Below are 26,003 nucleotides of genomic sequence, written 5' to 3' on the forward strand. Positions count from 1 at the left end.
AAAGCGATTCATCAATATGTTTTTTTCCTTGGCTATAAAAAGTATTTGAAAATGAAACAAAATAAAGTAGTAAAAAATCTTGGTATGTATTTTTTCCTTGGGTAATGAGGTGCTCATTCAAGTCCTCCTGGAAAAGATTATTTTGCGCTCTGGTCAAGGTGGCCTACTTTCTTTTTCTGTTGAAGGCTTTGCAATTAGAACTTATTTGTATTTTCCCAGGGAGTGTCCACTTTGGGAAGAAAGAAAATTATATGCCTGAAGAATATGGTTGGCCAATTTATTGTTGTTTATGTCTGTGCGAGACCTAAAAGGAAATACATAGAATTCAGGTTTCTTTTTTTTTTTTTTTTTTTGGTGGGGCGGGTTGTAGGGGGCAGATATTGCGTCCCATTTTGTTTTATGGTAGAATAATATTATTTCCCCTGTTTTAGCAGGTTCAGAGGTGAATTCTTTGAGCAAGAATTCTTTGAGCTCTCATTCTGAACCAAACCACACACGTGTGTAAGAAATGGGAGGGAGAATGAATCAGAAGTCCTTACGTACAGGAAGGTTTCAATAAGTATGTTTTCCCTCTTCTGAAAAATTCCTTAAACACATTTCAATTCCTCTAAAGCGTTCATTTTGGGAAACTATCTGCAAAAATAAATTCTTCCCTCTGAAATTATTTTTTACTCCTATGGACTTGTTTCTGTGTCCAGTATGGGGAAATCAGTATCTCGGCTACCTGCTACATTACAAAGAACCGAACTGTCACCAAGAAGAATGTGTAACCCCAGTCATCCTTAGATCAAAAGGCGTTTGCCGTGGACGCATGAAAGAAATTGATTTGTAACATGCAGGTTGTAGAGTCCCAGAGGAATCTGCAGTTGGCAGGATTTTTTCATTCATTTGTGCTAGGTGCCCTCTCCTGGTCACTGAGAGTAACGTTCAAGAGCTTCTAGATTCTGCTTTGCTCTGAAACGTGACAGGTCCAACTGCAGAGGTCCTCCGTGCCTGGCTTCCCAAAGGAGGAAAGAATCCTCAAGACCAGTGACTTGATTTCACAAGAGTTGGGGTCTTATCTCCATCCCTCACCCCAGCACTTTTGATCACCAAGCAATGTTTGGTTAACTTGATGTGGTGGGGTCATACTTCTGTTTCTTACCTGCTGTGCTCTTCTCTTTTTCTCACGACTTCACCATCCATCCAAGGGGGTGCTGCATGCGGCCTGCTCGTACACGACAAGAGGGACATAGGGAATGGGCAGCCAGATTCGGCTCTAAGCAGGTCAGGAAGTGCACATCTTCCTATCCCCACGCTCACTCATGCCACCACATTTGGGCCAGCCACAGGAGGTTCAAACCCCAGGGAAAGGGGGGCACCCCAGTCTGATTGTGTGTTGAATTCCAGTATCTGTGAAATCGCTGCATTTTACTCATTTTGCCTTAAGTTGTTGGCATCAGGCAGAGTGAGGTTCTCAGAACCAGAAATCACATGAAATTTATTACTGAAAAAGCCTATCTTCGTAAGTCTGTCTAAAAACTGTGATTGAATTAGGAACTCTTGTAACTCAACAGGAAAACGCAATCTTCGATGAGAGACCCTAGCATACCAGCTTTGGGAGTGAGTGCATGTGTCCTGTAAGTCCAGTTTCTAGTCGAGGACAGAATTGAACTCCCAATCTCTTCTGGGAGGAAGAGGTAAGTGTATCCCCCCAGACAAAGAACAGGCTTGCTTACTATTTGTTTAAAAGGTAGTGGCTCAGTCGGTTAAACTCACAACTCTTGATTTGGGCTCAGGTCGTGATCTCAGGGTCGTGTGATCGAGCCCTGCATCAGGCTCCGTGCTTAGCGCGGAGTCTGTTCATCCCTCTCCCCACCCCCCTCGCCCCCCACTTGCAGTATCTCTCTCTCTCAAATAAATAAGGAAATAAAATTAAAAAAAAAAAGTAGAGTGGATTCTCCAAGTTCACTGTTCTTTAACTGTGATGCAAAGAACTGTGTACCATTGAATCCAGTGAGCATATTGGGTCATGCTGGGGGACTTGGGAACAGGGGAGCCAGTATAAATACGCTGATGCTCACACTGCTTGCTGTGCCGTGAGTCAAAGAGTCCTGTGTTTCTGATTCAGGACCTCTAGTCTTCAGCCAGCGCTCATGAAATGAAACAGCAACAGGCTCATTTATGAGTTTATAAGTGGGGTAAAATCAAATCCCAGACCTGACAATAGCTTCCTCACCAAGCTGTAAATATTTTTACACGGTACCATTCTGCAATTAATGTTTTCACCTTCTGTATGTTAGATGGCAGGCCAATGCCGAAAAGCTAATTAATTTATCTTGTCGATTTATCCCACTTTGATGAGATGTTATTTGTGGAAATTAATTTAAAAGTAATGTGAAAATATGTTAATCTTTAAAAAGTGTATTTCCTGTTAAAAAGCAAAATGTTGAGAAATTTTTAATAAGGTGTTCTGTATACCTTGTTCTTCCAAATAGGAAAAAAAGATAAAATCCAGTACAGATTTGATAAATATCTGTTTCTCAGACCAAGATTTTGAACATGTATTTATTCATTTACCATTTATCTATTCATTTACTGGTATACAGGAGGTGGTCCATTAATATTTGTTAAATGAATTTTGAACAGAAATACTCTAAATTTTGTTAACTGTGATAATGAGCCCAAGATAATTTTCCAATTACCATAAAAATGAATACCATGAGTCAATTACAAATAATAATGGGTATGGTTATGGGAAAAGCCTCATTATTTTAAGATTGGTTTCATTGTAACTGGATACATACTGTTCCAATGATCTTTTCTTTTCCATTTTAAGAAAATGAATTAGAAGCATAAGTATGATTATGCCTAAAGTAAAAAAACAAAAAATGGAAGAGAAAAATCTTTCTATTATGGAAAAATTTAAACATCAATAAAAGTAGAGAGAATAATAGGATGAGCTCCCAGGTACCCACTGTCGGCATCCGCACCTGTGAACCATGGTCAATCTCACTTCATCTATAGTGGATTATTTTGAAGCCAACTCCTGAATGCATATCTATTTATCTTACAAATACTTGAGAACAAACATACTTTTTAATGAAAAATATAAAATTTTCCAGAAAGAATAGATGGTTGTCATGAACTTAGTATTTCTAGTCAAAGTGAAGCATGAGCAGAAGTGGTATTTCACCCTTAAAAATATTATTCCACCTCTGGTATGATCAGCTCTACCTTCTACTCGAGCAGAGAGAAATTCTAAAGCTCTCCTTGCTCTTGTTTGTTTGTTTGTTTGTTTCTTTTAATTTGCGTCACTGAATTTAGAATATACTGATGATTTCACCAGATTCAGGCTGTTAATGAAACCCAGATACAAACATTTCAATTTTAAACAAAGTTATCCATCAGAAGTAAGAATATGTTCTAATTACCAGCACTTTTAGAGTAGAATTGTTAATATTGGACCTCCATGATGGGAAATTTAAAAATAATTATTTTTTGTCTATTGAAATTGCCATGTTGACTTTTTTTTAACAACTCCTGATGTTATAATGTGTCAACAGAAACAATTTGGGAGAGTGATGTTAGTGCGTGCATGTATTTGCATGCTTCTGTATACACACAATGAAAAGTGCTTTCGAATTGTAAGAAAATGCTGTAGTCTGTTAGCTTCAGTCAGCACATGTAAGTTTTGGCTGTACTTGATAAAATAGTAAGATACTAGGGGTACAAGTTGTTGTTCTAAGCCTCCTGACAGTGTTCCTACTGCATCCAGCTCTTAGATGTCCTCATGGTCCTAATAGGTTGAAGTGCAGCCCAGCTGAGAGCCTGTATGACCCTATTCTAATACTAGGCAGTGCCTTGATCTGGTGGCTGGGTGCCCCTGACTGACCGACTGAAAGCATTTTGAGAAACTGTTCAAGTTTAGAAGATGGTATAGAGCAGACCCAGGGAGTAGGTAAAAATGTGGGACAAACTGTGGCAGGAAAAATAAGGAAAATGCCAGAAAAGCAGGATGGAGATAACTAGAAAGCCTAGTTAAGGGCTCCCTATGTGCATTAAAAAAACCAGAACTGGGGCGCCTGAGTGGGCCTTTGGCTCGGGTCATGCTCCCAGGGTCGTGGGATCAAGTCCTGCATCCAGCTCCTTGCTCAGCAGGGAGCCTGCTTCTCCCTCTGTGTGCTGCTTCCCCTGCTCACGCATGGTCTCTCTCTCTCTCTGACAAGCAAATAAATAAAATCTTTAAAAAAAAAAAAAAAACAGAACTTACTCATTATTCCAAAGTGAGAAGACCAGGTGGGAAATAGATTATGGCGACGATTATGAAAAAAAAGTCATAGTAGAACTGTAGAAAGAGTACCTATTCTGAACACTACAAAGCAAGTAAATAAAAGCCCAGTTGTCGATAAAGGTTGCTGCTGGTGGGCACTGTAAAAAAAAAAAAAAATTCCTTATGTGATGCAACATAAATTTGCCAGGAATGGTTTTGTAAGAAACTTTATTAGCTTATGACTACTTCATAACCAACCTTAGTAACCAGGGTTTTACCTTCCTCTGTGTAAAGCACACTCACTAGTGGCCACAGCTTACTGCACGTTCACAGACATCAGGCTTTTCTCCAGTCTACCAAGGTCCTACCAGCCAAGGTAAGCTGTAACCCATCTTCGACAGTTGTATTCGTTCTCCAGTCTGTATACGTCAGCTGTACTTACAACTCTAACTTATAAATTATTACATAAATTAATAAGAGTGAAAAAAGGGAAATCGTTGTTCTTATGAAAATTAAGTTGTAAGCTTTTAAAACACTTGATAGAGATGAGTCACTAAAAATTGCTGTTGAAGTACCTGTGGACAATTAGTGTAAAAATAGGGAGAGGGGAGAATCCTTTTACTCTAGAAGGATTTTACACTTAGATTACTTTACAAGCATCTTCAAAATCTCAATCAACCTTAAAGAAGTAAAAATTAGAAACCATGGGTCATGCATGATGAAGTGGTTTATTTAAAAAAAAAAGAACAGCACGTATTCTGTCATTTAACCTATTTATTCACATCAAAAGATTGTGAATAAATATGCATGCATTTTCATAAACAGTGAATAAATGTCTATTTTTAATTTGAAATGGAAAGTTAAAGGTAAGTATAATTTTTTATGAATAAGTGCTTGAACTGAATTTTTAAATGAATAATCAACTATTGATCCAGATTGTCTCAGCATTTCTACTGTAAATGACTAGAGCCAACTAGAAGCCAGAGTTTAAGTATGAATTTTGTTATTTTCATGAATATCCTATATAGAACTATTTATAGGACTAACAGAAGGGACTAGAGACATATAAATTTTCTTTGTGTCTCTCATGTATGCTATTCATGTTTGAAGAGGAAATGGAGCAAGAGTCTAGTTCTTTGGTCCTCTCCTATGTGAGAGAAAGTTCGAGGAGGTGACCTGATCCAACAAAGCACTGTGATCTGTGTTTACTTGTTCTGGGAGGTCTTGTTGTGCACAAGGCAGCAACATCCATTGCTCAGAGAGGGGAGTAGCCCTGGTGCTCCAGGCTTTGGCTCTAGGCTCTGACTTCAGGAGATTGGAGGAATCCGCGTCACCCTAGGGGACCAGGCTTTCTCCGGAGAATTCTGCCCCAGAGATGATTGCTAACACATAGGAATGTATAATAATACACACCAAGACTCAAATCCACCCCAAATGTAGTTTCTTTGTTCTTTAAAATTCTCATCTTGCCTTGGCAATCCTATTCCTGCTGATGCCAGAAAAATAATTGTACTTGCCAATTAAAAACACGTTATTCTCTTAAAATTCAAAAATGTTTATCAAGGTTCGTGTTCATTGTCAAGATTTTTACTCCCTTTCTTTCTGCCCACACTGATGTCTGGATATAAGGGGAAGCTAATGCAGCCTTTGAACATGGGGGAAGGCAGTCCTTCTCACCAGCATTTGCTCAGATGCCCTCATCTTGCCTTGTTCCTGGGAGAGGGGTGTGGTGTCTGCTGAGTTGTAGCTGGTCTTTTATGGACTGGTGCTGTGGTGCTATGCTGGCGTGTACAGGTCAGGGAGCATGGCTCTAGCCATGGCCTCTGGGTACGGTGCTAAGGAACATAGTCTCCCTGACTGGTTCTGTGAACAGGGACTTCCAGGTCCGGTGCTCTTGAATCATCCCTCAACCAGTTTGGTATCTCTCCTTTTCATCCTGGAGATGCTGACCATAAGAGGTGGGCTGGAATACTTGGCCATGACCCCCTACCCAGTTCTTCCCCTTCTTGGCTCTGCCACACAGCAAATAGAAGAATCTCCCCTTATTTCTGTTGGATCGAGGCTCTCCTTAACACCATTCTTCATTCCTTTTTTTACTATGGTTTACAATCCATATGCTCAGACCCTCACATTTTGTTCTTGATATATAAAGGGAAGTTTAGGATTTACTTTTAAAAACTGTCTGTTTCAACAAGGCCTGGATTTCGATGCTATTATTTCACAAAGGACTCAAAAGAATTTGCTTTTAGATTCAAATCTCAACAATGGCATTTTTGATCTGGGGAATATCTATCTACTCTTCTGTTACAATAAAACTTTGGATCTAGCCTGAATTGCTAAAGGGCAAAAGTGAAAGGGAGGGAAATCTGGATTACTGTGAGTGGAATCACATTAAGTAGTAGTTTTAAAATTCCCATTAGATATATTCTTCCCAGGTAAAATATGACCCTCTGACTTCTTCAAGCACTGTTGTTTATATGTGGATACCCATCTGCTCAAAGTCATTCCTTGTTCTGACCCAAGGAGTAGCAATAAAAGATGCCTAGGAAGCTGAGTTCCTGGGTGAACTAACTGGGCACTGAAGAAGTGAGTAATAAAAACACCAAAACAAAGGAACATAGCTCTTGATTCTCAACATGCCCCTCCCAACCCCTGCTGCCCTTGCGCATCTCTACCAAGTGTCAATCACAAAGTAGCTTTAATAATGTCTTCTTGGCCTTGTTTGCCCATTAAAGCATAGACATAAAGAAAGCAGTTCCACAGATGGGTGGCTCCTTTATAATATGACAGCCGTTTCCTTGGGTTTTTTTCAAAGAGAAATTGACAGAAGCACTGGTAAGCCAGTATTGACAGGTTTTTTTTCCTTTCCAGAACTTTACAGATGCTCCACTGTCTTCTCACTTGCATTGTTTCACTGAGAAGTTTGGTACAATCCTGGTCTTTGTTCCTAGGTAGGTAAAGTTTCTTTTCTTTGTCTGGCTCTCAAAAAAAAATCTTTTTATCACAGATTTTGTGCAGTTTGGCTGTGATTATGATTATGATCATGTTTTTTGTGGTATGGTTTGTTGAGTTTCTTGGAGCTGCCAGTTATAATTCTCACCAATTTTGGAATTTTTCACACATTATTTCTTCAAATATTCTTTCTGTCTTCCCTCCTCCTTTAGGGACTCCAATTATGTGTATATTAGCTGCTTGGTGTTTTCTCACAGGTATCTTATGCTCTCATTATATATTTTTAAAATTATATTTCCCCCTGTGTGTTTTATTCTGTATTGTTTCTGTTGTTATGTCTTCAAGTTCATTGATCTTTTCTTCTGCGGCTTCTCATATGTACAACTTCTGGCTCCATCTTGGAGGAAACACAGAGTCTGCTTGAGATTCTCTCTCCCTCTCCCTCTGCCCCTTCCCCCTCTCACTCATGCTGTCCCTCAAATAAATAAATCTTAAAAAAAAAACAGTATCATTTCCAATATCTTTAGATAATATGAAATACTTAGGGATGAATCTAACAACAGATACTCAAGTCCTTAAAACTCTAAAACAGTGTTGAGAGAAATTACGGAAGACTGAAATTAATGGAGAGTTATTGCCTGTTCACAGGTTAGAAGATGTTAAGATACTGTAAAGATGTTAATTCTCCCCAATTGATATATAGGTTCCTCTCAATCTAAAAAAGGGAAAAGAAAAAATAAAATCCCAGCAGGCACTTTTGTAGAAAGAAAGAAGCTAAGTCTAAAATTCATATGGAAATGAAAAAGGCTTAAAATAGCCACAATTTTGAAATAGAGGAACCAAAGCAGGAGACCAACACTACCCAATTTTAAGATTTATAAAGCTGTAGGAAACAAGGCAATATGGTATTGGTTTAAATACAGACAAATTGATCAGTGAAACAGAATAGAGGGTCCAAAAACAAACCCCCACATTTATGGTCAGTTAGTTTTCACAACAATACAAACATAATGCAAATTATCTTCTCAACAGATGGTGCTGGAACAAATGGCTATCCATATGCAAACAAATTTCAATGTATATCTCACACCACATACAAAAATGAACTCAAATGTACACTCTAGAACTATAAATTTCCAGAAAAAAACACTGAAGGAGAATTTTTTGACCCTCATTTAGGCAAAGATATCTTAGATACAACACCAAAAGCAGGACCCACACACACACAAGCAGTAAATTGGACTCTATCAAAATTAAAAACCTTTATCTATAGTAGCCAAATTATGGAAACAGCCCAAATGTCCATCAGCTGATGAATGGATGAAGATGTGGTATATGTATACAATGGAATATTACTCAGCTATAAAATAGAATGAAATCTTGGGGCACCTGGGTGGCTCAGTCAGTTAAGCATCTGCCTTCGGCTCAGGTCATGATCCCAGGGTCCTGGGATTGAGTCCTGCATCGGGCTCCTTGCTCAGCGGGGAGCCTGCTTCTCCCTCTGCCTGCTGCTCCCCCTGCTTGTGTTCTCTCTGTCTCTCTCTCTCTGATAAGTAAATAAACAAAACAACAACAACAATAATAATAAATAAAATAGAATGAAATCTTGCCATTTGCAATGATATGGATGGAGCTAGAAAATATTATGTTAAACAGAATAAGTCAGAGAAGGACAAAAAGCCATAGGATTTCACTCATTTGTGGAGTTTAAGAAACAAAACAAATGATCAAAGGGGGAAAAAAAGAGAGGAAATCCAAGAAACAGACTCTTAACTGTAGTGAACACACTGATGGTTACCAGAGGGGAGGTGAGTAGGGAGGATGCGGGAAGTAGGTGATGGGGATTAAGTAGCACACTTGTGATATGCACCAAGTGTTGTATGGAGCTGCTGAATCACTAAATTCTCCACCTGAAACTAATATGACCCTGTATGTTAACTAACTAGAATTTAAATAAAATTTTTTTAAAAAATTAAAAACTTCTTCAAAAGTCGCTTTTAAGAGAGTTAAGTCAGAGACTGGGGGAAATTTGTAAATCATTTATCAGAAAAAGCACTTGTATCCAAAATTCATAAGGAACACTGAAAATTGAATAATGGATGAACAATTATAAATTTTAAGTGGAAAAAATATTTTAACAGACTATTATGAAATAATCAGCATCTAAACAGTGGATAATAGAAGGCGGAGAAGAGGGCCTGATTTTTCCCTTGGTGATTGGTGATAAAGCGAGGTAGTTTGCATTCAAGTAGTTGCCGGGTGCAGTGGGCTTCCTCCAGCTAGCACAAGGTGATTACTCTGAAACTTCTCATATGGGCATTATTTGTTCTGTCTTCCTTCACATATTCACCAACTTTTCTATTTTAATAAAAATTAATTTCTTTTCCTCTCATACTACCAGAGTGCTAGACAAATGTCATCTTGCCACCCGAAACAACTTTATAAGGAGCCAGGAGTTTATGCTGTTTTTCTAAATTGCCATTCTAAAATTCTATTTTCAAATCAACAAAAATATATTAAGGCCTAGCAGGTACAATCTGTCACGCTAAGTATCGTTAGGCAAACAAACAAGTATAAAAAAGCAACCTTTGTCATCAAAGTATGAGATGTAGCTAGAGCTAAAGAGCACAAGCTTTAAAGGAGAGAAATTAAATATAAGACAAATTTAAAATAACTGTTCGTTACAAACGGAAGAGGGACTTCTCCTAAGGCAGTGCATGGTTAAGTGTCCAGTGAGCATTCCAGACAACGGCTGCCATGAGAAAGTTGAGGTTCATAATCCGGGCTAGTTGGGGAAGATTTTCTTAAAAGAAGTAGGACTGAAGTTGGGTCTTGGAGGGTTTTATAACATGCACCAAATGTTTGGCTAGACCTAGGAAACACACAATTGCTTTTAATAAATTGTTGGTCTGATGTTCTGTGTTCAGAGAGTCAATATGTTCAGGGAATGCGCTCTGCCAGTAAAAAGTCAGTCCCTTTCGATGCTGCTGCTGACACCCCTGCCAGGGGATTGCCCTTCTCCCAGGCCCAACACACCGTGGGACTGAAGCCTGAAGGGCTTGGTCAGAAATAGCCCACTTGTCAGAACTGGGATGTGTTTGTGGAAGTGCGTGTTGAAGCACCTGTACCCACCCATGTCTGGACGTAGTTATTAGTCCTTCATTTTCTCCAGTGGGAAACTTGTTCACAGATGTTACTGGAGGGAAAGAAAACGCTCAGTGTTTCTGCAAGCAAATCTGCTCTGAAGAAACCATTATGTTCAACTGAGGAAATGCCATAGTTATTTTGGTATTCCTTTAATTTTGGAAGCCTGTATGATTTGCAGGGCTGACCAAAAGGCTTTTTTAAAAATCCACAAATAAACATGAAATTCCTGTTTAATATGGTGGATGTTATTGGTTTTTGAAAAACAAAAGAACAGTCACTCCTGAACCCAACCGAAAAGTTCAAGGCCTTTCTGGTATTGACAACCCGGAAATCTTATGACATAAGCCTTATTCCTGAGTTAGAACACCTACCTCCAAAAGTGGGCTCTGCAGGAAGGCCCCTTCTATTCTGCACATTTCTGAAACTGGTAGCAAAGAGCAGACAGATAAGATAAAGCTGAGTGGTATTTTCCAAAAATCAATCTCTCATCGGCAGTCAAGGGATTTCCCCCCCCCCCCCAAAACAATGAGCTCTTGCTCTTTTTAACTTAAGCCTTTTCTGAGCTGGATAAATGGAGGAGAATGCATTCGGATTCTTTATCCATCTCAATGCCTAATAAAGTGTTCATTGTCTCTCAGAAAATAAAGAGAAAGGAATGGTAATTTATAATTTTTTCCATAGCTGCGTTACCTCTGTCTTGGTGAATCGAAATAATTCTGGAATCAGTTGGGGTCACCTGTGATAGTTGATGTAAACCCCTCTCTGGAGCTTCTTACTTGGGGGCAAGTTGGAGATTACCAGGGGATTATCTCTGATCTTATCTCTGTCTCTGATGAGAGATCTGATCACCTCTGAGCTTAAATTCCTATTTCTATTGAATTTTTAATCTCCTCTCATTCCACGTGTGATATATGACACTGACTTTTGCTTCCCTAAATACCACTGACCCAAGGCTGTGTGTGGAGGAGAATTTCCGAAAGATTTGGAACACGAATAAGGGTGGAATGGGGTGGATGGTAGATGTCTGTGTTTATAAAAATACTCTAGACGTTTCTATAACCAACAGGCCCTCTCTTCTAAAGTAAGGACCTAACCTCCCCTCCACCGTGCAGCTTTCACTTTTACTCTTCAGATCTCATTACTCATTCTTTAAAGTTTTACTGGCCCCTAATCCAAGATTCCTGTAAAGTAGCTCCTCTCTCAACAGGCCCCAGACCAGTGCTATCCAATAGAACTTTCTGTGATGGAAAATTTCTATAATCTAAGCTACACAATATGGTAGCCACATGTGGCTATTGAGTACTTGAAATGGATTAAACGTCACATTTAATTTTAATTAATTTACATTTACATTCACTAGCTACATGTGGCTAGTGGTTATATTGGATAGCACAGCTCCAGACCATTCAGCGTGGACCAAGAGGACCCTTTTCCTGAACTGGACAGACTTATTAAAATATGTTGCTCAACACAGATATTTAAAAACAGCAATAGTTTAAAAAGAGGAGTTTTTTTTTTCTTTCCACTTGCTAAGTATCTAGTATGGTATGTATCCATGTGCATGCAACTTAGCCATAAAAATATTGAAAAAATGGGTGAAAAAAACCCTCATTTTAGCCTTTAGTATGCTGTTGTTCCAGCCTTGTTCTCTCAAGTACATCTTCTTAAATATGTGCTTATAGATTTATTTAATGCCATTGTCCAAATATAAATGAGCAACTCATAATTCTCTGTGGAAGTGCTTGCTAAATAATTTCTTAGAGCAGCCAAACAATTTAATATATCTAAGCCATAGTTTTAAAATATATAATTTGTGTTTTTAATTTTCAGGATACACTCCAGTAAAAAAAAATATATGTATATATATAATATATATGTATATTTTGTCGGTTGCATCTAAGGAGGTTTGGCATTCCATACAATGGAAGCATGTGCTTAATTTTTGGCTTAATATTCTTCCCTCTCAAGAACTAAATATGCTTCTGCTAATGTGCTGTCCTGCATCTAATTGTTATTTCTTTCCGTATAAGGAATGAGTTTTGGAGCCCTGCAATTCTTTTAAAGGAAGTATTACTTCTCCCAGGAGTGTAGATTTTGTTTCACAATATATATTTGCCTTCCACATTCCTTCCTTTAAAATGTTTATTACAAATGTTAATCTCAAACAGATGGGTTTTGTTTTTGTGATTGACTGTGCGTTTAATAGATGCTGTGAACCCTTCACAAAAAGACTTTTGCTTCTGAGCCAAGGCCTGGCATGGTAATTCCTTTTCTGAAACGCTGCCTTGTTTAGTTATTTGCTTCTTCCCCCTTTATATCTCTTCTGAGTTTTTTTGGCACCCAATCATTCAGGTGTTTCACGTGAAAATTTAGTGTCTCTGTTTAGGAAGATCAGAGAAGACTGATGCATACCCAAGCATTTCCTCTTGTGACTTGAATTGCCACCTTCCAGGTGTTTTCCTTTTCCCTTGGGAAGTAATGCAATTGTCTTCATTCTGTTGGGTGAAATGAGTTCTGCGAAAGAAACCTTTGTTATTGGGCTAGTAATTTATTTTCTTTTAGTTTATCACATTAAGTAAAATATCTACTTTTATCCAGTCAATAGTAGTTTCCAGTCTCAGCTTCTTAAGTTTTACACTTTCAATTATAACAGTTACTCTTATTTTGTCACCCATAATACATAATAATTGACATTTAAAATCGCAGATATCTTTTTCATATACCTTAATTATGAAAGTAACATAAGCACGTGAATTTAAAATGTGGGATTGAGAAGAAAATAACCCACAGCCAACCACTCTAATGCAATCATTCTTTTATTTCTTTTCACACGCATGTTTTCACTTAGTTAAAATAAGTGTTTGTACAGTTTAGTGTCTTACTTTGTAATTAGTTAACATTTTATTGTATGGTTTTTCTATTTGTGACAGTCTCCTCAGCCCTCTTTTTTTATAACCATCGTTTCAGTTGGCTACATATTATCTTATTTAGGTGCCACATAATTGACTTAAATAATTCCCTAATGGTGAACATTTGGAATACGTCTGATATTTAAGTCTGATAAACAAGACTCCTAGGAGCATCTTGGTATTCATAGCATTTTACATATTTTGTTTAACCTAATAGTGGAATTATTTATCTATTTATAGATAATGTATCAGTCTGTCCAGGTCCATGTCTAATAGACTATCTATCCATATCTATTATCACTTTACCGAGATAGTTGAATTTTGAAACCCTAACATCAGGCAAGGGTACAACCAGTTAGTATATTAGGAACGGACAATTTTCTACAAGGTTAAATATGGTAACTAATTTACTCAAAGTATCCTTTTGAGCACTATGTCAAGTACTATTCCTGACATACTAAGAAGGCAGCAATGACCAAGGGAGGCACCACTTCTGTCCTGATGAAGCTTTCTTTACTATAGGTGGTATGGACGAGTCTAAAGAGAGGCCAGTACTTTGAATGGGGAAATAGATGTCCTATGAAAGTGCATAGATACGACTCCACCCCTACTCCCAGAGTCTTGTAGAGCTTCCTAGAAGACATAACATTTAAATAAATCCTAAAGAATAAGGAACTACCACACACACACACAAGTAGTATAGGGAAAGAAGGTAAGTATACCTCAAGCAGAGCTCATGGAACATTGAAAGACCACTAAGCAAGGGAGCTCATGTGCATAAAAAAATGAAAAGAAAGTAGTGTGCCTGGAGAGGGGATTGTGTGCTGGAATATTTGAGCATTTCTTTTGCATTTTGCTTAACATTCATGAGCAATTGGGTTTAATCCTTGATTTATCTATTGAGTTGATAATCCAAGCTTTCTTTCCCACAAAAGTATTCCTGTCCTAATACAAGGCATTGAATTAGAGGTCAGTTAAACTGCATCCTTGCCAGCATCAGATGGTATCTGTTACGTTATTGTAACAGCAGAAGAATTTAAAAAAGATATTATTTATGTTTATAATGATCATTTCAAGATCTATGGCGTGATTTGAGGGAAACCCCCAAGGGAAATTCTGTTGTTCAAAGAGATCTCCCATAATTCTTTTTCTGAAAACTGAAATTCCTATTGTTTCTTTCTCCTTTGGCTTAAAAATATTGAAAGCTCTTGTTAATTTGTAAATTTATTAGTGGAAAGGATTACACATTCTATTCCTTTCAGCTGTGAACACTTTGTAATAAATTATTTTTTCAAAGAGTTGTGTCCTTAAAGAATGGATCACAGTAGAGTTAAATTCTGATTGTGAATTTTGAGACTGAAACAGTTCCTAAAGTGTTTCTTTTTGGAATGTGAAAACCCAGGTATGGGTATTAGACTTCTGGAAGCCTTGGGAAGCAGGGGTGGAGAGTGGAAAGAAAATATTAGCCCTGGGGTGCCTGGGTAGCTCAGTCAGTTAAGCGCCCAACTCTTAATCTCAGCTCAGGTCTTGACCTCATGGTCATGAGTTCAAGCCCCACGCTGGGCTAAACACTGGGTGTGGAGCCTACTTTAAAAAAAGAAGAAGAAGAAGAAGAAGATTATTAGCCCCAAAAGATGATGAAATAGTTCCCAATCATACTCTCCGCACAAATTTTCCTAATCCCAGCCCTGTGCACAACAGCCATTCTAGAGGAAAGTAGAAAATACCTTTACAATATAACTTTAAACATAAATGTGAGACCTTTTTGCTGCATGGCCCATTACTCAATATCATGCAGACCAACAGAATCATGGTTTCCTTTATACTCTTTGGCTACTAGGCTCTGTATTAGGAGGCACACCCTGTGTCTTACAAAGTCACGAAGAGTTGCACTCGGTAGGGAGAGTAGTGATTAATGCATTTGCTGGCACCAAAATTAGGTGGAGCAATTTAGTTTCGATTTGGTTATAGCAATCATCATAGCTAATATTTCCAGTCCTATCATATATGACATTTGCAGTCTACCGTTTAAGTACTGTGGCCGTCATTTGACTGTTTATGAATTTTCTGATTCTTCTCTTCGGGGTATGTTGTAGTGATTTCACTCCTTCCTTCCTTAAGATGATGACTTACTTTAGCCAGTTATTTGAGAATGAAAGTGATGTATGTCTCTTTCAGATGGAAGACTTAACCAGTGGAAGATGGCATCAAATGGGCTTGCACCATACAGATTTAGCAGCCATTGGGAAAGGTAGAGTTGTGGAGACTACTGAATGATAGTCATAATAGTCAAAGCAAGAATGAAAATGGACAGTTACACATCAGGATATTTCTGGCCACACTCCACTTGTTATGTGGAAAAGCCAGCATCCGTCAAATTCTTCCAAAGTAGTCCCGGAAGTTCTCAGGAAACTCTTGCCATGTTTTGCAGCCAAATCTTTTGACTTCAGTGTGCCATCTGTGATCTTCTCTTTTGCTCCAAACCACTATGACAATGACAGTGAGCAAAGAAGCAGCTCTTTTGACAGGTGCACATCAGAAGTGTTCCTGCCACCATACCACGATTGCTGAGCCAACATGCAATGCCATATGCCCAGGACAGTGACACCTAAACCAAATTCTGACTGTTGCAGTTAATACAAATGCCCCCTCGCATTGTTACAAAAGATTCTCGCATCGATATAGAAATGTCATGGACTCCCAAAAATCTCACTCATGTTAGTTTTTATTCATTTTTTCATTATAGACCTGTCTCTTAGTACAAATATGAGGTCCTGGTAGCTAGACCAGAGTGACAGACAGAAACGTGGTGATGCTGTGAATCATCCTTACCTCTGTCCTGGCTCTGAATACTCCAAATAAACCAGTGCATCTAAAAGGACAATAATTAGAGCTATTTTTTTAAAATCGCTGTTGCGGAAGCACAGCCACGAACCCTCTGAGCCAGTTGACCAATGCGTGTGGCACAGACTGTGTATCTCCCCAATGCATTCTTCTCTATTTAGTAGCAAAATATGAGTTTTACCTGACACATGGACCTTAAAGTCCTACATGGCTTTTAATGGGAGGGCTGTCTCTTCCATTTCTTCTTTTCCCTTTACATCTGGTTGGATTGGAGATGTAATGGTGGGACCTTGAGCAGCCACCTCAGACTATGAAGCAGAGAAGCCCCATGATGATGGAGCAAGAAGCTACAAGAAACTTGAGTCCCTGACACTGTGAAACTGCTTCTCTGTCTTGAACTGTTTTCATTCAAACTGTTAAATGAGACATACACACGTGTCATCTAAGTGAACCAATTATTGTCTTTTTTATAGCAGATCCATTTGTACCCTAACTAAGATAATGAGAAAATGAAGACAATGAAAAGAAAGCTACCGAAGATTTGGGGAAGCACTGGAAAGATCAGAGTTCTTTTGGGGTAAGAGATACTTAAGGTAAAGCAAGAAATTAAAAATGCATTTTTGACAAAGTTACACCACCCTGTGTTTATTCAGTAATTGAGAAGCAAGTGTGTGGTTTTCCCAAAAGTTAAGTCGCTATAATTCTGCAACCCCTGTCTTCAGTATGGAACATCAAAAGATGCTTTTCAATAGCTAACTTTCCTGTAGTTAACCAATGAATTTGAATAGCTAACTTCACGTTCTGAGCCCAACCATGGGAAATAACTGATTCTCTCATTCTTCAGCATAGTTTCATTAGAAGAATAAGACAGTAGAAGAAACACTTCAGCATCTTTTGTATCTCTGCATTCCCCTATTGCCTATTTCTGTGCCAGGGGCTAAAAACCAACTTACTACAGTCTTCAGAGTAAATTTCCTTTCTGGAAGCCATGAGTGAATGTTCTCTCCCAGAAGACTTGCAGCCGTCAAATTCTCAGACCCCAGGCCCAGTGACTCTCTGCAGGCCACGGGCTGTAAAAGATGGCATCTGCCTCTGGGACGATTGATTGAAGCCCAGTCCTGAGTGGATCACCTTAGTTCATATAATAAATTAAGAATTGTTTGGTTGCAGTTCATAAGAAACATAACCAATGGTGACTTAAACCATCATGATATTTATTATCCCAGTAAAATAAGAAGTCTTGAGGTAGAAGGTTCCAAAATTCCTGGACTTCAGCGGCATTATGACGTCATCAAACACCTAGATGCTCTCCACTCCTGTCCTTTGCTCAGCATTGGTTTCCATTCCTCTTCAGTACAAGATAGCGGACACAACCCCATACTCACATCCCTCTTCAGCCCCATTCAAAAGCCAGAAGCTGCTGGAAGTACAGGAAGCAGCTTTCTCCTTGCACCCTGCTGGCCAAATCAAGGAAGAAAATCCTTGCTGCTCAAATTGTGGTCCGCAGGTCACAGCGTCATCACTCCCCTGGGAACTAATTAAAATGCAATGTCCCAAGCCCCATCCTGATGACCGATTCAGATTCTGCATATTAACAAGATCCTCAGGTGATTCATATATCCAGTAAAATTGGAGATTCACTGCTCTAATGACCTTGTTCTTATGTCTTTTCAGCCAGAGCTTAATGATATGGCTGTCTCCAGGTGGAAGGGAGGAAGGGAAAGTAATTTTTTTTTTTTTTAAAGAAATAAGAAAGAGCTGGGACTCCTAGGTGGCTCAGTTGGTTGAGCATCTGCTTTCGGCTCAGGTCATGATCCCAGCATCCTGGGATCGCGCCCTGCATCGGGCTTTCTGCTCAGCGGGGAGCCTGCTTCTCCCTGTGCCTCTGCCACTCTGTCTTTCTCAGTCTTTCATGAATAAATAAATAAAATCTTTAAAAGAAAGAAAGAAAGAAAGAAAGAAAGAAAGAAAGAAAGAAAGAAAGAAAGAAAGAAAGAAAAAGAGGAAAGAGCAAACGAGCTAGGGCATGTCTGTTGATCAGACAACTCCCAGGATCTGCCGTAGTATTTCTCCAGGGGGCAGGGTGGTGCAGAATGCCATGTCCCTGTAGTTCACCACTACTCACTGTGGCTCTCTGCGTCTGTGTAGCCTCTGAAACCTGCCCACAGAATGAAGGCCTGGCCCATCCGCAGTATTTTTAACAGCAGGTTGAGACTTTACCCATGTGATTTTGGAAAGGTTTCTTGTTTTTACAATCTTGAAGTTTAAGAGTGCTGTGTAACCCAGGAGAATTCAAAGGAAAAATATTAAAGCCAGTATAATTGAAGGGAAGGTGAAAATTGTAAAAGAGCAGATTTCTTTTTTCAGCAGGTTTAAAATATGTTTTCACTAGAGCAGCTAACAAAATCTATTTTCACATACATCTTTTTCTCTGCTTTGCATTAGTTTTGTTTTGATTTTTTGGGGGGGTTTTAGTGTTCAGTGATTCATTATTAGCGTCTAGTAACCCACGGTGCTCATCACAGCATGGGCCCCTCCTTAATACCCATCACCAGCCTACCCCATACCCCCATCCCCTCCCCTCTGAAACCCTCAGTTTGTTTCCCAGAGTCCATAGTCTCTCATGGGTTGTCTCCCCCTCTGATTTCCACCCTCTTCAGTTTTCCCTTCCTTCTCCTAATGTCCTCCATGCTATTCCTTATGTTCCACAGATGAGTTCACTCATATGCATTGGTTTTCTGGCCTTACCGAAAATTTACTGAGAAGGTTATTTGTAAACAGGAAGGAATTGGCTTTGAGGATTTTGGTCTAATTTTAAAAATGAAAATTGTGCTGTTTTAAGGTTAAGCCGTTATATGCAAGTAATAAATCACGGAACTTTAAAAAAATAAATAAATAATTTTTTAAAAAATGAAAAAAAAAGATTAAGCCGTTAATAAGCTAAGTCTTCTTAAGCATTTCGTAAAGTAAAATTCTAAAAAGTTTTTCAATGATACAAAGTAATATGACATAATGATAAAAATAGAATATAGAAAAAAATAAAGGAGCAATGTCAGGGGACTTCTCAATCTTGGGGCAAGGACCTTATAGATGCCGACCCAACCCAATTTTGGTTTGACCTCCTTGCAAACATGTGATGATTTACATACGGTAGCATAAAAATAACATGTCTTTTTTGGTCTCCACATATGTCTGTACATTTATTTGAAGTCTCCTAGATCATTGCTCTTTCCCACTGGTGACTTAAAAAGCACTTTGAGAATGGGTTTAGGCTACCTTCCCATCTCTTCCCAACTAAATCTTTACTTGTTTAATTCAACGGAAGAGGTATGCTCCCAATGAACTTACTTCTCTGTTGCCCTACCTTTTTGATATGATTGAATTCATTGAGGGAAACTCCAGAGAAAAAGAAATCTCTGCAGGGAAAAACCAGAGTAAACTTCAATATAGAAATAGCTGTTTGACTTCAGAAATACTGCAGACACACTCAAGAGTGTGTCCTTAAAACGAAAGTGCAAACGAATCAGTGGTCATATGCAGGCAAGCAAAGAGTTGGAGGACGTGTCACTTCTTACAACATTTGGCATGTTTTAAGTGCACATAGTTCTCATCGAATTGGCTGGGAGGCCCCTACAGAGATCTGCTGGCAGACTGTGGTGCCCACTAAAACAACTGTGACTTTCAATAAAAATTCATGCCATGGGTGCCAAAGCAAACTTGTGAAAATCGTCCACTTTCAGGCAACCCGGACAAAAACCTTAGGAGGGCTGAAGTCACTATTTAAAAGGGTCTCCATGAGAGCCAAGAGAAATGTATCCCTGATTTATGTGAATACAGATTCTTGTAAGAGGTAAAGCCACAGTGAGCCAAATATGCATTTTGTACCTGGAACCTGGTTTTGGCTCCCCCTGATCTGGCTAGTGAAAACAGTGAGGCTCCTCGGTCCTCATTCTCGAAGATGCTAAATGGAGATGTCAAGAAGATGTTGAAATTGGATTTTAAGTTTAGCAATTTGGTGATGAATTGGGGATTTGGGGGTGTCCTGTTTTTTTTCTTTCAGATTGACTATAGTCACTGAACTGAAAGGAAAATAATATTTTCAACAAAGCAAGAAAGCAAGTTCAATTACGAAACTGGAAGCCTTAAGAAAATATTGTTTTTTCCTTTTTTGGTATTTGAGTTCCAGATTCTCGTCAAATGGGAGTTGTGTCCAGTCTGCTTCGTGGTAAATCAGAATGTCACCACTTGACCTTGGCAAAGTTACCTGGTAATGAGGATGAAAGGTGTATGGAACAATTTGTGTCTATCTGAGTCACTGACTTTTCCTTCAACAGCACAAATGTGTCATCTGTTTTGTCATGGCTCATCTTGAGCAATAGAAGCTGCAGTGGCCATCGAGAGGAATGGGAACGGCACCCGCCCTTGGGTCATGAGGCAGGATTCACACATAGCTATGTGACTGTCGACTGTCAATGCATAGGCTTTCTGGAAGGATGCACAAGAAACTGGTAACACAGGGTGCTGCTGGGGTAGGTCCTGGAGTGGGAACCTGGGGAGTCAGAGGTGGGAAAATAATTTATTTTTTCACGTATGCTCTTTTTTCATTTTTCAGTCTTGTACTTTGTGTGTATATATATTATAATACATGTATTATATACACATATATATACATATATATTTCCCATTCAAGAAAGCGTATGCATATTGCATACGTTTGTGTGCATATGTATCCACACACACACATATATATGTATTGCTTATTGAAAAAAATCAATGTAGTATCAAAAAACAGAGTGAGCAAACAAAGGCCATATTCTTCTTGGTTCTCCATTGCACTGGATGGGTAATTTTCTCCCTCTGAAACTTAAATGACTCTTCTTAAAATGAAGTGGGATAAATTTAGACTACAGAAAAGGCTAATGTTTGTTAAAGCAGGGATTCCCCAACCGTAGAAAATAAACATACTCATTTTGAGTCTGATATTGGAGAGATCGTGTCTTGTTAACAATATGAACCGCAAGCAGTATCTTACTAGCCGAAAAGTTCAAAATTCAGTAGTTTTGTTAGAGCAGCTGCTCTGAGAAGGAGCATTCGGGAAGAGGGGGAGAAGTTGCTAGGAGCGGAAGCTGTGGGGGCAGGATAGCAGAGTGGCTGAAGGCTCATGGGGGATAACAGACAACTTGGTCACGACCAAGTTCACCTGACTGGGATCATCACCTCTCAAGAGCCTCTGCCAGTCTGTGCTTTATCTAGGAGTGAATTTTGGTATGGTTGCCCTTGACCAGCCCAGTTGAACTTGACTTAAAATTTTCCTGTAACTGGGCTCTGGCCTCATTCCTCAGCGTATGCACTTGCCCACACTTTACGGCTCCTAGCTGTATTCCTGCCCACTCTCATTCCATTACAGCTTTCATGGGAGAAGACTCCTCTCACTTCTCTGTCCTTGCACTTTCTCTAACTGGCTTTGACATTGCAGAAGTGATTTTACACTTAGTCACATACGACTGAATGTCTGCCGCCTAGCTACTTGGGGTAGGTGACGTGGAAAAGAGTATAGGCTTTGAAGTCAGGCAGGCAGGGCCTGTGTTCACATTTCCAAGGTGTCCTCACTTGTTGGCTGCAGAAATATGACCAAGCTATTTAGACTTTCCGTGCCTGCTGCTTCATTTGTAATGTAATCCCTTAGTTATGCACCACGAGTCTGAAAAGAGCCTGTTGACACGGCCTATTCTGGAAAGAAAGCATTCTCATTTGAACACCCAGAGAGTCTAGAGCATGAGGCTCAACCTTGGCACTATTGACATTTCGAACCAGGTAATTCCTTGCTGTGGAGGGCTGGGTTGTGCACTGTAGAAGTTTAGCTGCCGGTAGCACTCCCACAACCCTGTATGGGACCACCCGGAATAACTCTAGACATTGCCAAATGTCCTTGGGGTGGAGGGAGGAATCATCACCAGTTCAGAAGCACTGATTCACAGGATGAGTTTCCTATCAACTTTTATTTTGGTTCATATAGTCAAACTAGGATTGGTATCTGGACCGAACTACCTTAGTTGTCTTTTCCTGGTGTCCTTACCATGTACCCTCAATCTAGCTTCATCAGGTACCTTGCTAGGGCAATGGGGACGTGGTCTGCTATACTCTGAGAGCTTATGGCTTCATTTTAAGGCATGGTCTGCCTCTACTAGGAGCCTCTACAAGGCAAACTTGGTCTTGCTGATATGGGTTGATACTTTGGTAAAGCTCTCATGAGTTAGCACTCTAACCAAGTTTCTGTCTTAGCAAAGACTTGTGGGAAATCAGGGAGTGAAGACAGACAGAAAACTCCAACCTATCCTAGCAAAGGGACAATTCAATAACATGTGCCTGGCATAAGATACGGTGCATAACAAGAGTGATCTCTCTTCTTTCTTTCTAGGTCTCAGAATACATGTCTCTCCTGACTCATCCAGGAATTGTGGGCTGTGAATGTGTACGTTTTTGTTTTGTTTTGTTTTTTGGGTTTTTTTTAATCAACGGGGTGGTTAAGAGGAGGGAATTTCTAATGGATGGGAGGGAGGGTGACCATGTTAAATACGTCAAAGTCACCGAGGGTGATGGAGAGTGGAAAGACTCTCAGATGAGTTGATTGGGATGCCAGTGATGAGATTCTAAGAAGATGCTTCAGGGAGAAAAGAGGATAGGAAAGAGGTTAGAAACCAGATGATAGGCCAAGAGGAGATAAAAACTGAAAGAAGCCATAAGGAGGCAGTGACTTGGACCTCTTTTTATCAGGAAGATAGCAGGTGCACAGATTCTTGTCCTTTAAGACAGAGGACACATGAGACTGTCTGAAGTCTGAGAGGAAGAAGCCAGTAGAATAGAAGAAATTAAAGGTGCTAGAGAGAAGGGATTAACCAGGAAAGCCAACCACCAGAGAAGAAATCTCCTCCCTCTGAGACTTACGGAAAGAATGAGATTAATAAGAGGGGGCCTGGGCGGCTCAGTTGGTTGAGCGTCTGCCTTCGGCTCAGATTATAATCCCAGGGTCTTGGGACCGAGTCCCGCATCGGGCTCCCTGCTCAGTGGGGAGCCTGCATCTCCCTCTGCCTGCTGCTCCCCCTGCTTGTGCTCTCTCTCTCTGTCAAATAAATACATAAAATCTTAAAAAAAAAAAAAAAGAATGAGAGTAAGAGGGAATCCCCTTATAACTTACGGTTTTCAATTAAGAGTTTGAAATGCCCTTCATAAAATGCACATGGAAAGGTAAAATACGAGACCGTTATCAGCCATGAACACTCTAATTTAAACCAGCTTTGGAAATCTGTGGGCAATAAACTGGTGATTAAGTATTTATTAAATATTTATTGTTCACATGCCATAAGGCATTGGACTTCTGCCAGTTCTCTGAAAAGAGAAGCAAAATTATTTCAAAATGTTTATATTACATGAAGTAGAAAACTTTAAGGATTAATCTGGTCTTAACATCTTGTAACTTTTAATTACCTTCAACCAAGCGAGTCACATCATCTTCTTTTAACAAAGAAACGTGTGTGCCCAGCTTAGTGGGTAAATATCTGCGGGCACCTAGTATGTATAAGTTCTGTGTTTGGCTGGATGTGGTGGGTTTTGAAAAAGAGGAAGAGAAGCAAGATAGAGGGGTGTGTCAGGACATTCTGGAGAGAGCCAGAACTTGTGAAGAGTCGTCCAGATTCACATTAGATATTTAAAACCAAGAATCGCAGGCCTTCAAAAGAGGACGATTTCCACACAGTATATTACAAAATATTTTATAATCACTGGAGTGCCTAGATATAATAGTGAAAAAAACATCCCCCATCCATAGGGAAGGAGATCAAAAGAAAGAAATCCTTCTCTCTGCCCTGGCAATGTTTTTCATTATGCCAAGGATAAAGCAAGAGAGTCCTTTGACAATTTTTTTTCATTGGAGTCTGAGTTTGAAATCCGTGGCACATAAACAAATAACTTAATGTCCTCTGCCTCATCAATTTAAAAAAGTCAGGCCAATTATGTACTTTTGCCTGAAGATAGTTGGCTGGACTAGAGGCTATTCTAAAGCCCACATCAGCTCCGAGAGTTCTGGTCCTATGGTAAACCACTCAAATGCATAGGAAATATCGTACCCTGATTGGCTTCCACAAACAAATCCATTTTTCTCTTGAACACAGCTGAAGGGCAATTTGCTGTGTTTTTTTGTTTTGGCAGTTTAGGAAGGTTTCCATGGTTTCTGTGTCTTCTTGGTTGCTTTTTCTGTGTATCAGCTTGACCATTGATTATCGGAGTCCAACCTTGTCAGCTCTTTGGATGTATGTCCCTCAGGCATGCAGTCCATGGAGGCAGTATAAATTGGCTTCGGGGATGACATAATTGTAGATAATACATTGGTTTATGGCCCACCATGGGGCCATAATGTATAAACGGATATCAAGTTTATCTGTGGTATTAAAATTTCCTGGTTGGGGGCGATTAGAAAAAAAAAAAAAAAAAAATATATATATATATATATATATATATATATATATATATATATATATATATATAATGATTTGGAGAGAGAGCAATGATGAAAAAAAAAAAAAAAAGGTTGAGGAACACTGTCCTGGGGCAAGGAGTCCTCAGGGCTTTAAGATGTGTTGGGCAAGATTCTGGTGCATCAAATATACATTATGTTTTAGCTTAAAAAGTCTGTATTTAACTCATTTCCTCTGCCCTTCCTAATCTACCACAGGACACTTGCTATACAAATGTTTAAATTTAGAGGTCTTCAAATTCGATGCAACATATAAAGCTCTTTCTTTGTCACAAGAGGTGTAGCTTGGAAAACAGCTCTCTCTCTTGAGGTCAGACTGTTCTGTGTGGCAATCCGGCAGCGAGGTCTTGCAGGAGTTAGTGAAAGGGGAGTCCTCGGGCACCAGAAAGACACACATTTCAGTCCCAGACTTGCTTTTGGTTTAGCCTTGCAACTAGGGACAAGTCGCTTAAAGCCTCTAAACGCATTTCCTCATCTGTAGAACAAGGATACACAGGCTTCACCTGGTAGGGTTGTTGAATGGTTTGAGATAACGGACACTTGCTGTTTCTGAGTCAGGCAGAAAGGCGAAGTAAACCGTAACTGGGTAGAAGAGAACAGGGCGCCCAGTGGACCTATTTTGCCGAACTTCACAAACATCCTGTTTGAGTTCCTGCTGCTGCCATTAAAAAAAAAAAAAAAAAAAAAAAAATCTAGCATGCAGAATGTAGCCCCTGTCTAGTGTAAAGAATGAAGTATTCAAAAGTATCCTAAGTCACTTTCAGAGGGGGACTTGAGCTTTGCATCTATGAAGGGACATCAGGACCATCAGAGAAACCGGCAAAGAGCCGTATTTCTCCTGCTCCATAAAAATCACCATGATTTACTCCTTTAATGAAAAAGTCAGGGGCTCGTGCAGGCACAACAGCTGTGATTTAATGAAGGGAACATAAACCAGAATTCCTTGTGGCGGGGCTGTTGCCACAAAGGGTCAGATCTCGATTATTGGTGGAGCCTGGCATCATCCCTCAGAGATGTGAACATGATTGGACAGCCAAGAGCTTGAAGTAACTCTCAGTTGTTGTAGGTGAGAAAAGCTCATGCATCCCCAAACTGGACAAAGTCTGGGTAAGGAAGGGCTTCGGTGTCTTTGATCTGAGGCTGAGCTGAGTATCTGGCGAGGGAAAAGAACATGGAACACAGTTAGCTTGCATCTTAAACTGGTTGCTGGTTGTCCACTCAGCGCATGTGAGCACTTTAGTTGTTGCCCTGAATCAAGGGCTTTTCTCCTCAATGTTAAATATAGGGATGGGTAAATATTTTGGATTCATCAGCCTCCAAGTATTCTTCAGATGTTTTAGGTTCGAGCAAACAGAATACATCATGCTGA

At 39.5% G+C, this 26,003-nt stretch overlaps 1 protein-coding gene and 1 long non-coding RNA gene across 2 annotated transcripts in view; both read left to right on the forward strand.

Moving 5' to 3' along the window:
* The first annotated feature begins 602 nt into the window (after positions 1–602).
* LOC125282970 (uncharacterized) lies at positions 603–17,653 on the forward strand. The gene is made up of 6 exons (XR_008957519.1): positions 603–1,266; positions 1,557–1,679; positions 4,547–4,628; positions 7,124–7,203; positions 15,439–15,511; positions 16,578–17,653. It is a non-coding gene; the product is annotated as an uncharacterized LOC125282970 (long non-coding RNA).
* Positions 17,654–20,173: 2,520 nt separating this feature from the next.
* The window catches only part of LOC113261640 (zinc finger protein 474-like), a 63,500-nt gene continuing 57,670 nt past the window's right edge, over positions 20,174–26,003 (forward strand). Inside the window, exons 1-2 of the mRNA XM_026507826.4 lie at positions 20,174–20,633; positions 22,523–22,576. The gene's annotated coding sequence lies outside the window, so the exon portion shown is untranslated. The remainder of the gene's footprint in view (positions 20,634–22,522; positions 22,577–26,003) is intronic.

Source organism: Ursus arctos, unplaced genomic scaffold (genome assembly GCF_023065955.2).
Source record: "Ursus arctos isolate Adak ecotype North America unplaced genomic scaffold, UrsArc2.0 scaffold_5, whole genome shotgun sequence".
Taxonomy (NCBI): domain Eukaryota; kingdom Metazoa; phylum Chordata; class Mammalia; order Carnivora; family Ursidae; genus Ursus; species Ursus arctos.